Source organism: Atractosteus spatula, chromosome 5 (assembly GCF_055471065.1).
Source record: "Atractosteus spatula isolate fAtrSpa1 chromosome 5, fAtrSpa1.hap1, whole genome shotgun sequence".
Lineage (NCBI taxonomy): Eukaryota > Metazoa > Chordata > Actinopteri > Semionotiformes > Lepisosteidae > Atractosteus > Atractosteus spatula.
The window spans coordinates 30,147,883-30,161,621 of NC_142710.1; the positions used below are offsets into that span (position 1 = coordinate 30,147,883).

Below are 13,739 nucleotides of genomic sequence, written 5' to 3' on the forward strand. Positions count from 1 at the left end.
TATCTGACAATTTTTAAAACGGTAGCTAATAAAGTCTTTAACCAGTCAACCTAGACTTGTGTTAACGCGACGTAAATTGTGATGTATTGTAAAAATGCAAATACTTAAAACTTATGCTAAGCAGCATTTTTTTCATCGTACTCGAAGCGTTGGTTTTACAACGCTTTTTTACGGTCAGTGTCGACGGAAGCAGAAAATGAGAGACAAGCACGTAAAGGGACAGACGTATACTAATACAAAGGTGATGCTGCAGAAACCAACAAAGCTGCGGCATTTGTGAAAGCTTATTAGCTGGATAATTTAAACACGAGACAAAGATAATTTCCCCCGTAGTGAAGCCATAATAGCAATGCGCTTTGGATGTGCTCGCTTTGCCAGAAACACGCAGTCTACAGAAAGAAAATGAACATTGTTCATCTTCAGTTTAGATGACAAAAAATAAAATATACTAACAGTTTTCTGTCTGTGTTACTGTGTGATGACACTGCTCGTTTATGTCAGCAGATTAAAACGGGGCTATAATGGATTTATCAGTGCGCTCTGTGATTTCGTGTACTGTATAATCAACCTAAATGCTTTTAAAGAACAGTTTAGGACAGTAAGGGTTTAAGTTTCTTCACAATTGATATGTTTTGACGGCAAAATAAGAAGACGTACTAACAAGAACATACATAAAACCTAATACATATTACATTATAATAAATTCTGATAAATATTGTTTCGCTTGTATGGTCCACGTACCCCGGTGAATCATTTGACAGTTAGGTAATGCTCACTTTGGCTTTGAGACGCCAGTTTTACTCACAGGACCTGTCATAGAGGAAATATGTCCAACATAAGTCTGTAGATCCATGCAGTCTGTCCAGAAATATACATATTATGACATAAATTAGCCTTTTTGCTTTTTCAAATACCAACCTCAGTCAGGAAACCAATAAAATATTTGTTCTTTGACTTTGAATCCAAGTTATGCGCATTCAGTATATCATTCACTACTACATTCAGTACTTCTTAATATCAGTCTTATCTATGAACCTTTTCATTCAGACATGAACGTACAATAGAGTAGGCCTACACGTTTAGAAATATATTTTGGGTGTGTACAGTATGTACAGCACCGTAAAAAACGTAGTTTTACGATCCTGTTTAAAAAAATAATTTGAAATATAATAAAACAAATATCTAAGGTTTTAAGAAACTTGCTTTATAATAATATAGTGTAAATATGTAAAAACATTTTAATTTTCACGGTTATGTAGGCTCCACGAAGGATTCTTCTTTAAAAATAAGGGCTGGATGTTTAAAGGAGATACGATCTTTTTCGACAGAGGACATTTAAAGCAGTCACATGTGCAGTGTGATGTGCAGTGTTACTCCGTAATGTGTCATATCTTTCTCATAAATTGTGTGTTATGAGAAAGTGAATACAAACAATATTTTAGAGGTCAATCTTCAGGGAACCCGCTCTGTCTAAAATTGATAGCTGGCAGGTGGTCCCACACCACAAGAGACTTATGTATGAAAAACAGGCCCCCTCCCCCCGTATACACACACCTCCAAGAAAAAAGATGAAAAACTATGCGTAGGTTTCAGGCAATTAAGTTGGCCTACTAAGCTTTAAATTGTCTGACATTACTAAAAACGTATTTACTATTCCGAATCACTTAATAAGATACATCTACTTAAGGTACCTCCGGAATTAACACTACATCAAAAGAAATCAATTCGTGCATCATTTATTTTAATTTATAAAATGAAGAATACAATAAACTGTCGCTGTCTGTGCTACTATTTCCTATGCTGCTATTTGAAACAAAAACGGACTGCTTATTTACATTATTGTGGCGGACATTAGGGTGTTTATTGCTAGAATGTAAGTGAGCTTTTAGAGGAAGGGTGGCAAGATATATTAACACAAACATATTCACTAGGTTATATAATTAAGAGTATTATTTGTATTTCACATTAATTCCTGTCTTATTGGTAAAAAAAGAAAAAAAGAAAAAAGTTAAATTTGCAAACATTTCCAAAAAATAGACATGTTTTGGAAAAGCTGCTCTTTTATAAGCGCTGACCTGCCAGTTCAAAGGTGTTAAAAACCAGGCTTGCTAACGGACGGCTAATGATTACCCGAAGAATCGTATCAAGAAGGAAATTATTCGCTTGCGTGGAACTGCCGTTTTTCATCGTTAATACAGGAAAGCTACTGATTCATTAATATAATTCTTATTAGTAATAGCAATATTTAGTTTTAATTTTATAGACTGTTTTTAAAGGATGAAGAGCGCCTCAAGATAGTATGAGTGTTCAATAGGTTAAAACAAGTTTAGTGAGTTTTGCAAAGTAACCCGTGTACCGAAATGACGTTTTTGTTCAAACCTAAAGAGAACAAGAACAAAACGAAGTCTAGTTAGGTTGGTGCATTGTAATATGTAATGGACGGCTTCCAAATATAGCCTCTTATGTCAAAATGGCTATATATAACTACATTTGTCAGTGTTCTGATCTCGGGGTATATTGTATTTGTAGTTAAGTTAAATAATAAAGTTAATAAAAAATTGCATTTTATTACTTATACATTGAACAAGTATTTTTTTATATAAATAAACCACCATATCATTTTTTCAAACCACAAATCTGCGCGCCAGATTTAACAAATAACCAATGGATAAATTTTGACAGCATGCATCTTTTCCTTAATGTCCTGTTTTAGATTTGTATTTGTGTAACAATCTAGCCTAATTTGCATTACTAAGGAATGTGTTGGTTTTATGGAAAGCATTGCAAATTAGTAAATTACGATGACAACAGCAGTACAAAGGCTTTTTTTATTACTATGATTACTATTATAACTAAGCTTTTATCTGTATTAACCGAGGACGCCAAAACGTTTTACTGTAATAAATACGTGGGGCTGCATGTTCTTTGAGCTAACGCATACTTTATTTTAAAATTTTCAAATATTGTTGCATTAGCCAGTCATCCGTGTCCTTTCTCTGAGCAAAGATCCGTGTTCTTTACTGAAGCCACAAATGTTTATCACCCAACATACAACCTCATTGGTCTGAAAAATCACTAGTCTATTTTGCACGCGATGTAACCCCCCTTCAAATTTGCGAGTTTGCGGCGAGTCAAGTGTCATGACTATTATGATAACGTTCAGTTGCTCAGCTTTTCTGAGGGTCAGTCAAGTCGCATGAAGAGGTCTCTTTGCAATCCCCTGTGCATTAAAAATATGACCCATTCCCAAACACATTTTACTCATTCATATAAATGTTTCCAGATAGAATATAGATTACAAACTTTTTCCTATTGTCTAAGCAATTTTCAGATTTATTTTGCACTGCCCCAATTAATAATATATCCACTCAAACAACACTAACTTAATAACCAAACTATTTTTTTACAGTTTTCTGGTGTTTGAGAATATGTTCGAGTATGAAACGACCATTGCTAGTTTAAAGGTTGGTTCAGGGTTTGCTTTTTTTTGTTTCGATCAGTCATTCAAATCAGTCCAGGTATCTGTTCTAAGCCTTTTAAAATCGGATTCTCAGAAATCTCTTGTAAGATACAAACACCCACTTTACCTGATTTTGAGCACGTTATATGTTCTTAGCATTTCAGTTGTGTCTTAACCTTTATTAAAATCACATCCTAAATCTTATCCAAAACATGTATTTCATATATATTGCACAAGCGATTCACCAGGATTTGTTTTACATTCTGTGAGGTTATTCACGCTGTTTTCAATGCCACCTCACGCTGCTGCTACAAACAGCAAATAACCCTTCAATTCAAGCGCTGAATATTAATATGTTCCCAGCAGATTGGATAATAATGTGACTGGGAATTAAATGAAGCTTTTTATTACTCTCACTGCTGTTCGCTGAGAGAAGGGGTTCGTTTAAGGAGGAAGAATAAATGAAGTCATCGACTGTCAGAAAAGCAGAAAAGGAGACATTGCAGTCTCTGGGTCGATAACAGTTTAATTTATGTGGAAACCCATCGCTAGGCTAATTAGCTCCTAGCTATATTATTTAGATTTTAAAAATGCATTTTAATATTTTCTGAGTAAAACAAAAAACAGGCTACGTATACCTGCCTCGTATGTGTTATATTCCCGAATATTAGGGGTGTAGGCCTGTAACTAATCTTAATAAGATAAACATAGAACTGACATATTGATCTTATCGAGTATGCGTTTAGTAGGTTACTCGGTGTCATTGTTGCATTGAGCGAAGATAATCTATTGACAGGTAAGATATTAGCTGGATCAGCGTATTTCCAGAATACTTAATGCATTTTAACAGCAAAAGTCGTTATTTTTTATCTTCAAGTTATTTGAATGGCCATGCTTGTTCATAATCTCCAGGTAAAAATCGTTTACAAAGGTTTGTCTGCAAATCTAAAAATTATTTGGTGCGTCATTGGTAACAATTTACCAGATCACCGTTATTACGATTCTTTGTTTTTTGGCCGATTTAATATATTTAATTTAATATGTTAGTACAGAATAGAAAACATCTATTTATTTACAGCAGGTGTGTAATTCGTATCTACCCTGTTCCATTGTACATTTGTTTATTGCAGTTTACGTCAGCGCTTAATGTTAAAATAGAGCGGTAAATATTATATTATAAAGATTAATTTAATAAATTAAATTACTAGGATTCATCCCAATGTCGTGGTTTTGTGCAAATGCAATATATATATATAGAAAAATATTTTAAGCCTTGTACACACCTTTTTAAAAAGGTTTGATCATTAATGATTTAATAACTGGTATTAAAAAACTTTTCATTCGCAATTTGCAATAAATTTTCGTTTAAAGTTTATTAAAACTCTAAAATTTTCGCAATTCAACGTTAGAAAGAAACCGTAATAGACTAATACTGTTACATAAAATGAAGCGATTTTATAAACTCTGAATATGTTTTTAAACTAGCAGGACAACAACACAATCCTGTACTTCAGTTAACATGAGGCTGTACATTTAAAGGTTTATAAAATATTATTCTCGTCACCACGGAAAATATCACCTCTGCTTCAAAACATGTTGCGTTGCATCCAACGGATTTTGTTCTACAGTATATAATCCCAAAATAAATAATTTAAGGGCAAATTCGCATAAAGACACAACCAACAGAAACACACACTATTGTTGCACAGATAACTACATGTTAAGGCTGACCTTTGAATGTATCTAATTTAAAAGTATCATTCAAATGGTGAATAGTAACCATATGTGTATTCTTGTAGGTGAACGAAAGTACGTCTATTTTTACGCATCTGTCTTAAGGAAAAACAAATCTGCTCGTTTTTACATACTTTAGAAATACCTTCTCAACGCTTTTTTACATGCTTTTATTTTAAAAGTTTTTTAAAAACAAAGGATTTCGTTTGCGATTTGCTGCTATCAGTTGTACAATTTCATGCAGCAAACAAAACTTAAATGGTTATCTTATGATGGGCAGGTTCGCATAGGAATAGAAACTCGGGGGAAAAAAACTCCTTAAAACATGGAGATGTGGTACTACGAATAAAAAAAATCGCGCTTTGACAGATGCAATCATATGCAAATTGCTGTAAGAAGAGGAGAAATTATCATCTACAAACATTGGGTAGAAATTCCATCTGCTGTCTCCTCAAGGAGGCTCTTAATAAGTTCTCAGACAGCAAAGTGACACACATCTTAATCAACTCTTAATCCAAGGAATTAATTCTCAACGCGTTTATGAATAATTCCCGGGTTAATGCTAGAACCCATGGAAATAGGAGCAGTCTGTTTCGGGAAAACTGGCAGATGGAGTCACCAGTTTTCTTCAAAATCAGAAATGATGATGATTATTATTACATTTCTGCCTTTACAATGTCTGTGTCATTTGTTTCCTTAATTCAACATCAGGACTTCGTTTGACTTGCAAAAAGAAGAAAAGACATTTGTTTGTAGACTACGTGCTGTTGACTGGACTTTAGTTGTCTAGTTTCCCTAAATCCTGTTCTCACCCATGGCCATTCAAGATGCAAGATTCGTTAAACAAAAAGAAAGTAAAAAGATACAGACAGATGCTACATGCAAAATACGATAACTCTCGTTTGTGTTCGAAATCTGGAACCCAACCCATTCTTGCTTGTTTTTTCTTTATAAAACAAGTCTATTTTAAAAGACACGATTAGATAAACATAATTCTGTTATTCCCTTTTAACTGTTATATAGCTGTTATATACAGTAGATATCCCACAATTGTCTGTATGATTTTATTGTGAAAGAAAAAAACACTAGAAAACATAAAAAATGTAGCTTTTTGGTGATTTTAGGGGAAAGGCAGAGGTGAGTATATAAAGGCGTTGATTTTAAAAATACAAGTAACGAGAATATTACATCTTTTGTGCATGCTGTAATCAAACTGCATTGAGACTGCACTGCGTGGTAGCACAATGGAACACTACTATAACCTTTTGAGCAAACCCATTTGATTAAGTCGCTTCAGAAAACCCCGTTAGAAAATGATCACGAAAATCTAGGTGTCAAACAAAGGAATAGAAAAAACGGCTATAAATCTTTTCAGACTCCCGTCAATTAAATTAGGAATTTAGTGAGTTTTTACTTTTGGTTACAAGTGGATAAATATTTTTTAATAATAATGAGAAAACAATTCAGACGTTTTAGTGGTAGGTCACTGTCATAAAACGAGTTTCGATTTCTCTTGGAATTATTTTTATTAAATTGAATGCGTTCTTGTATTCTCATTTTTTGGTGCATAACATATTTGCGTTATGAAGTGGAATTAATTAACATTCGATACTCTTGTTGCTGCCGAAAAATACTGCCTAGTAGATTTTTTTACAATTTCCAAGAACTAGTTGAGTACTGATAACATCGTGATAATCGGAATATATCCCCATTTTACTGTTAATGTTTTAAATACTGATTTGTAATTCACCATCGTTTTCAAGGAAAATATAACTCTTTTTTGGTAAATGATAAGCTCATTTAGCAATCCCAAGGCCTGTATAAAGAAAGCTGTCTCTCCACACACTGAGGAAGAGGCCTCATGGGATTTTAATTTCCTTTTTTTTTGTTGATTTTCAATAACCCGTTTCATAATTTAAACAACCTTGTGTTCTCAGTGCACGGTTGCCTTCTAGTGAAATGGAGTTTCCGCGTTTTAGTGAAATCAAAATATCGTATTTCTGCACCGGTCTTATAAACAGAAATTCGTCTACACAGTAAAACGAAATGTTTAAGAACGAAACACAGATCTTAAGCAGAATTATACAAATACCCAGTAGCCTATTTATAGACTGGAGTACTTACTCGTCGATGTTTACTTTTATAACACATTTTGTAAATGTTTATTCTCGTGCAGCAGAAATAAACACTAAAAGTGTTTATAATCTATTCCATATGATTTATGCCTTAATACATTTTGCTAGCCATTCTGTGTATGCCATTTGTTTCACAAAGCTTGGTTTATCCATATCACAGGAGTTGAACTCCATCTAGCTCTTTCCGATCTGACCCTCCTTTCTACTAAGTGATTCATGCAAAGGCAATGTACTGTAGAAGTCCTGTTTTATGGTTTTAGCTTATTATAATTAACATAGGCAAATTATTTATCGACGTTTTCCTTCATTTTTTCAGAAATTGAAATATATGTGTATATGGTGTTGGCTCTTCTATTAGCCTAGTTTTTAATTGCTGTATGTTTTACAGGTATTTAGTGACAGTTTTAGAGGCCGACTGAAAAAACATTTTAGAAACATTTTTCCCTTTCTCTGTTATCGTGATCTCCTGTTCTAAAAGGTCGACCATTAGGAATAAATTGGCTTGTAAAATCAAAATTTAATTAAACTGTTCTTATTTTTCCGTGCAGAATTGCCGGATACGCTATGACAATATGCTGTCAAGATAAAGCCGTTTAGAAACATAATGTATATTCTCTATAAACTTTTAGCAAGCACTCGGCATAAGCTCGGCTTTTAAAATCCCTCTGTTGTGCTGAGAGATACTAAGATACATTTAAATCTTAATATACAGGCTTACCTTTCCTCCCTGTTTTAAAAATATCTGCCTTTCTGTGGTTTGCAACAGTGGTTGCGGAGAGCTGAAGTTTCCCTTGTTGTATTCCAGCCGAGTTCCTTATTAATTCAGCGAACGAAATATTGGGTTAATTAGACATGTTTAACATTATCTTCAGGTAAAATACCTATGAAACCTGACGGATACCTTCTTTCCGGTACCAGGATTTATGGCAAGTTTTCACAGGATCCTACGTGCTGCAATTCGGCCATTCCACGACAGCGAACACTGGTATTAAATGTTAACCGAGAAAATTGGAAACATCCTGAAATATTTTATTTCGGTTTTCAAAGTATCCAGGTTTTAAGTCAAAACATTGTATCAAAGATATACAACAGAAAATACTTTCCTTCTTAGAAACAAGTAACATTGCATTTGCCTAATATACTTTTAATTAGTTTCAATCTCAGCCCTGCCAATTACAATAAAACATGTAATCAGATAGGCTATGACATATTTGTAAGCAGATGCCTTTAAGGTATACATAAATCTTTTATTTGTACTTGCTGGTGAATTTCATGTTCTTGAACTTGTATTAAAAATGAGCTAATCCACCGACAAGATGATAAATCACTCATCCATCACCTAACTACTTAACTACAGGGGAACATTCTGTAACAGGATGTGGTAATCTTTAACATTTTAATTTGTTTTTAAAGGTAATGATCTCGTAATAAGCTCCTTACAAAACATTGTTTAAAAAAGTGATATGTCTTTATTACACAACATTTCAAAAGCTTGCCTAACTGGTTAGCTCATAGACAATACGCAAAACATAAATAAAAGCAATGTGAGAATACACGAATGCATATGAACTACACTAAATGCGTGGACCTTTTGCAAGAACTTTCCAGAATGTTCTTATCTCATAATTCTGTGAAGTCGGATTTCAGAACTTGTCAACAGCAGTGCTTTGCAGACATTGCTTAGTCTCACTCAGATGCTTATTTGAACTTCAACTCTCTGACATTACCCAGTTAGTATGGATTTGCTGTGAACATGGATGTGTGGATTCCCGACTTTAACAAATGAATAATGAAGAGAGGCATAAATGTGACAAACAGTAGAAAACTGCACTGTAAAAAGCTTCACTGTAGCATATCGCAGACGAAAACTCATTTGTTGGTGTCATGGGATATTGGTTTCTTTTATTTTGGGGTTTGTTTAACATTTTTTTCCGTGTCTATCAGTCTTTAAAAGTTTAGAAGGGAATAATAATAAAATAACGAACTTCTCAGATCACTGGCAAAAGTTTCGCAGGTTGCACTTCTATTTGCGTTTTGTTTTTCTAATCCAGGAGACCTGGCTCCCTGGACTCCTTCTGGAGGCTGTGTTCTGTTTCACTCTATTATTTCTGACAGGCACTGCTTAGGGTGTTTGCTATTGACTGTTTTCTTCTGCTGGACTGGACATTAGTGACATTTACTAACATTTAGATGCCACCCGGAAAAACAGCAGGAACTCAAGAGCAGCCAATAGCCTTAAAGAGGCCTGGGAGATGGGCTCAGCACATCAGCCAGAAGAGAATGTAATTCATGATGTCTACTGTGTCTGAGAAGAAAACAGTCAAACTGCTTACTAAATGTTTTGGGAAGGCAAATGCTAGTATACGTCGTGGTCCTTTCTATAACAGCAGAGATAAGGATATCTCATCCTGGGCTGCACAAAAATAAGATCAGGATGTGTCACCCATGCATGCCTGCCTTTGGCTTCGTGAGTGTCATCTTGAGACACTAGAGCTTTTACAGATTTCCCCCCCAAAAAATACATTTTCTACCATCTAAAAGAGGTCATCATTCCCAAGGCAAACAAGTAAGCTAGGATGGAAGTGACAACTATTGAAAATGACATTTTGTATTCTTTGGTAGAAAGAAAACTTTCAACCAGCATACCTCGTCTATGCTGTGGAAGTTGCTGACTGAGCTATAGTCCAGAAGATATCTCCTCCCACTGCTGGTGTATACCATATACTGTAGGTGTTTGCAGCTTAATTACAGTGTGAATAATACATTCCTCGGGAGTGGAATTTAACTGATACAACAACAGGATTCTCCAGTTTTCTGATGCCCCCTTCCCTCCACCACTGGCACTGTCCAAAGTGAGCTTCAGTAATCTCAACTGCAGATTATCCATTTGACATTCTCATGACCAATGGGCTACACAAAGGTGGGCAATTTCTAAATCAAGCCAACTTCTATTCCTTAACCACACCTTAATCATCACTATTCCTTAACCACACCTCAGTGATCACTATTCCTTAACCACACCTTAATCACTCATCTTTTGGCAGTGTTTTTTTTAAGATTTACTTTCTTTTAAAAAGATCCAAAAAACTCTCCTTGGTGACACATTCTGTTTTGTATGACATTTGGATGCCTCTTTCTATGAATGTAATGCCTCCTTAATAAAGTTACTGAAAGAGTTTATGCTTTGTGGTGCTGGTTTTTGTTTGGAATAGATTTTAAAAGTGCACATACATTCCTCATTTGTGCCTTAGAAACATGACCAGTTGATAGAAATCTGACAATGATTTATCTGACGTAGGTTGGTAACAGCTATGCCTACCTAAGCTCCAGCAGCCCATTTCAAGGCGAAATAAATATACACAATACTGGCTTTCCGAGATTGAGGAGGTTATGACATGAAAAGCAGGTTACCGATGTGTTTGCGCAAGGCCATGACTGCACAATCATATCACGATTCTTACCCACTTCTTTCAAACTTCCTGTATAACAGATTGCAGATGTTTTCTAAAATTATTACCTTTCTAAAACATGATAGATATTTCCAGGAGCAGCAGCCTGGTGAAGAGCCAAACCTACGTAATATATATCCTTTAATGGGAGGCTTGACAGCACTATACATATCTTTATGAAATAATTTAACATCATTAAAATTTAACATCATTAAAGGGAGATTGGCTTTTCTGTTAAATAGCATTAATATTAATATACATAATAAGTGATGAGGTCTATTTAACTTTCCTATGGGACAATGGAATGATCTAGTGGTAACAATACTATGAGTTGTTCGAGTAGCTCTGGGCTTCCTAACAATGTGATTCAAAATAAGAATAAACGAGCCAAAAACCATCAGTGTTATGAGAACCGATTGGTCAATAGAAGACAATGTAGTTCATTTGATCCCTTGTGAATCAGAGAGGAGGTAGTAGAAGGTTGCATTGACACAAATAAGATGATCATCAGTCTAGCTGCCCCAGATGTTGAAAATGTTTCACTTTAATCTCATTTTAAGCCGCTAAGTGAATCAGAGATAAAGTCAATGCGGTCCCAGGGTCTTAGGTTATCTCATGTGGGAGGTTGGAATGGTAGTAACAAAACTGTGGTTTTGCCATTCTGTGTGTGAAGACCATGTACACCACAGAGATGCCCTTGACAGTTTGCAACACACTAATTTTGTGTGTGCTTTTTGCTATTACTGCTTCACTTAATGTGGAGCATGTTCCACAATACGATGTTTCCTTGATCTATCAATTTAACAGTCAATAATGTGAATTTAAATTGAATGTACCTGATTCATTTCATTTTTAAGGTTGCTTCTTGAACCCTACTTTAGGATTTAAGAAGATGTTTTAGGATGACAGGGTCACACTAAGGCAAAAATGAAACATTTGTGCAACAACAATGACTTCAATTTTTTTTTTGCTTGTACTCTCTGAATACAGTATGTGGTCTGAGTATAACATTTTAACTCTTATATTTTCAAAAGGATTTTTTTTCATTCAAGCTGCAACTGCAACTTGATTTTCAAAGATTGCCTGGTAGCACAATACACATGTAAAAGAAATCAAAATGTAATATATGTTCCTGTTTTTGTGACACCCATCTGGAGAATCTTGTGGAGAAGTTAGCTTGCTCAATATGGTATTTTCTCTTAATTTGCCTTGTTTGCATTTTGCCTTGTTGTTGTTTGTCATTGTGGTATGTCATATTCATTCTCATCTGGAATGGACTGGCTTCCCATCCAGGATGTACCCTTCCTTGCGCCTGTTGTTTGCTGGGATAGACTCCAGCTCCACCAAGACCCTCAACTGGATAAAGCAATTAGAAAAAGGACAGATGGATGGATACTCATTCTCATAATTATTCCACAGTGTTGTTGTCCAAAGATTATGTGGCAGAAAAATAATTTTTCAAATGGCACACAGAATGCAGACCATTTTACATTTGCACACTTTTATAATCTTTGAATATTAGGTAGGTTCTAAGTGGAATTGTTAATATTTTACAGCTATGAACTGAAAAACAAACTGTGAAAGCTACAAAGACAGGCAGAAGCTGTATTGAAGTACCCATATATATTTTCCCTTCCCATCTTATGAGCAATTCTCTGAAACACCATTACTTTTTTATTACCGGTTTATACTTAATCTTTCACAATATTAGTCATAATTAACATCTAATAAACAGAGGGCAAAATGAAAACAATAAAGTGGTGTTAGTTGGGATTTTATATGTATTGGAAGTGCTTTACCCTTTTAAAATGAACTGGAAGGATATAATATCTAATTTTCATTTCATATTGTGCATAATTTCATTTCATACACGTCATTAACATTAGTTATATTGTACGCCAGAACCCTGTGGAGTAACACTCTTCCTCACAATTAGTGTCATTTTTTTTCTAACCGCTGTCATTTAAAATATTTCAGTATGTTTTTGTTCATTTCTAACCTATTAACCAGTTAAAAAGTAATCTTTCTCAAGTGTTGACAGATTGCATTTATTCTTACACATTCAAATACAGACGTTCTGTGAAGTACCATACACAGCTTGCCATTCTGATCCTTAATTTTATGTTTTATGGAGCTTCTTTACAGTGTATCAAAAACTCTTAATATCAACTAATCCTTACTCATGGTTAGGGTGAGCAAATGCTTTCAAGTGCTCCTTCTCCTCCAACACAATCTCCTTTACTGACTTATACTGTATAAATACCATCTAACACTGACTGTGTAAAATACATTGCCCTTAATGGAGGAAACATTAAAAAATGATTGAAAGAAAGTTTCCATTCATTGATGTTTTGTAGCAACTGAAACATTCTTTGCTATAAGAAGAAATAATATTAAATAAGAATAACATAGAAGAGATTTTTAAATTCATATATTTAAATAAATAAAAGAGAATATGAGAAGAAAGGATTTTTCACTGATGCACTATTCTGTGATTATGCTATTTTGTTACATGTAAACTTGTAATTAAGTCAGGTGCTTTACCAGGTCATTTGCCAAATACCATCATCAATGTATTTGACTGTCCTGTGACTGAAAGTCTCATTTTTCGAACATTCTTTTAAATTCTTAAATTGGTGTTGTGGATTTTGCAGTGAAACAATATGTTTCTCAATGTGCCAGGTAACATTACACTGAAATTCTAACACACAGAGACTTACAGTGCTATGTTCCCCATAACTACATTACATGTTCAATTTAAGACTACTGAACGAACTGAAACAAACAAACTAAACAAATAATGAAAAAAAATACTAATTAGATGAAAGAGAATATTTATAATCCCATTGAGGACTAGAATGTGGGTGATACATAACATTTAATAAATTAGCAGCTGACTCAATTTCAGAAGCTGGTTTGCATTCATTTAGAAGAGTTACTATTGTCACTTTTATTCACCAT

At 34.4% G+C, this 13,739-nt stretch overlaps 1 protein-coding gene across 1 annotated transcript in view; it reads left to right on the forward strand.

Annotated features, from left to right (window-relative positions):
• The window catches only part of pitx3 (paired-like homeodomain 3), a 40,862-nt gene that overhangs the window by 270 nt on the left and 26,853 nt on the right, over positions 1-13,739 (forward strand). The window lies entirely within an intron of this gene.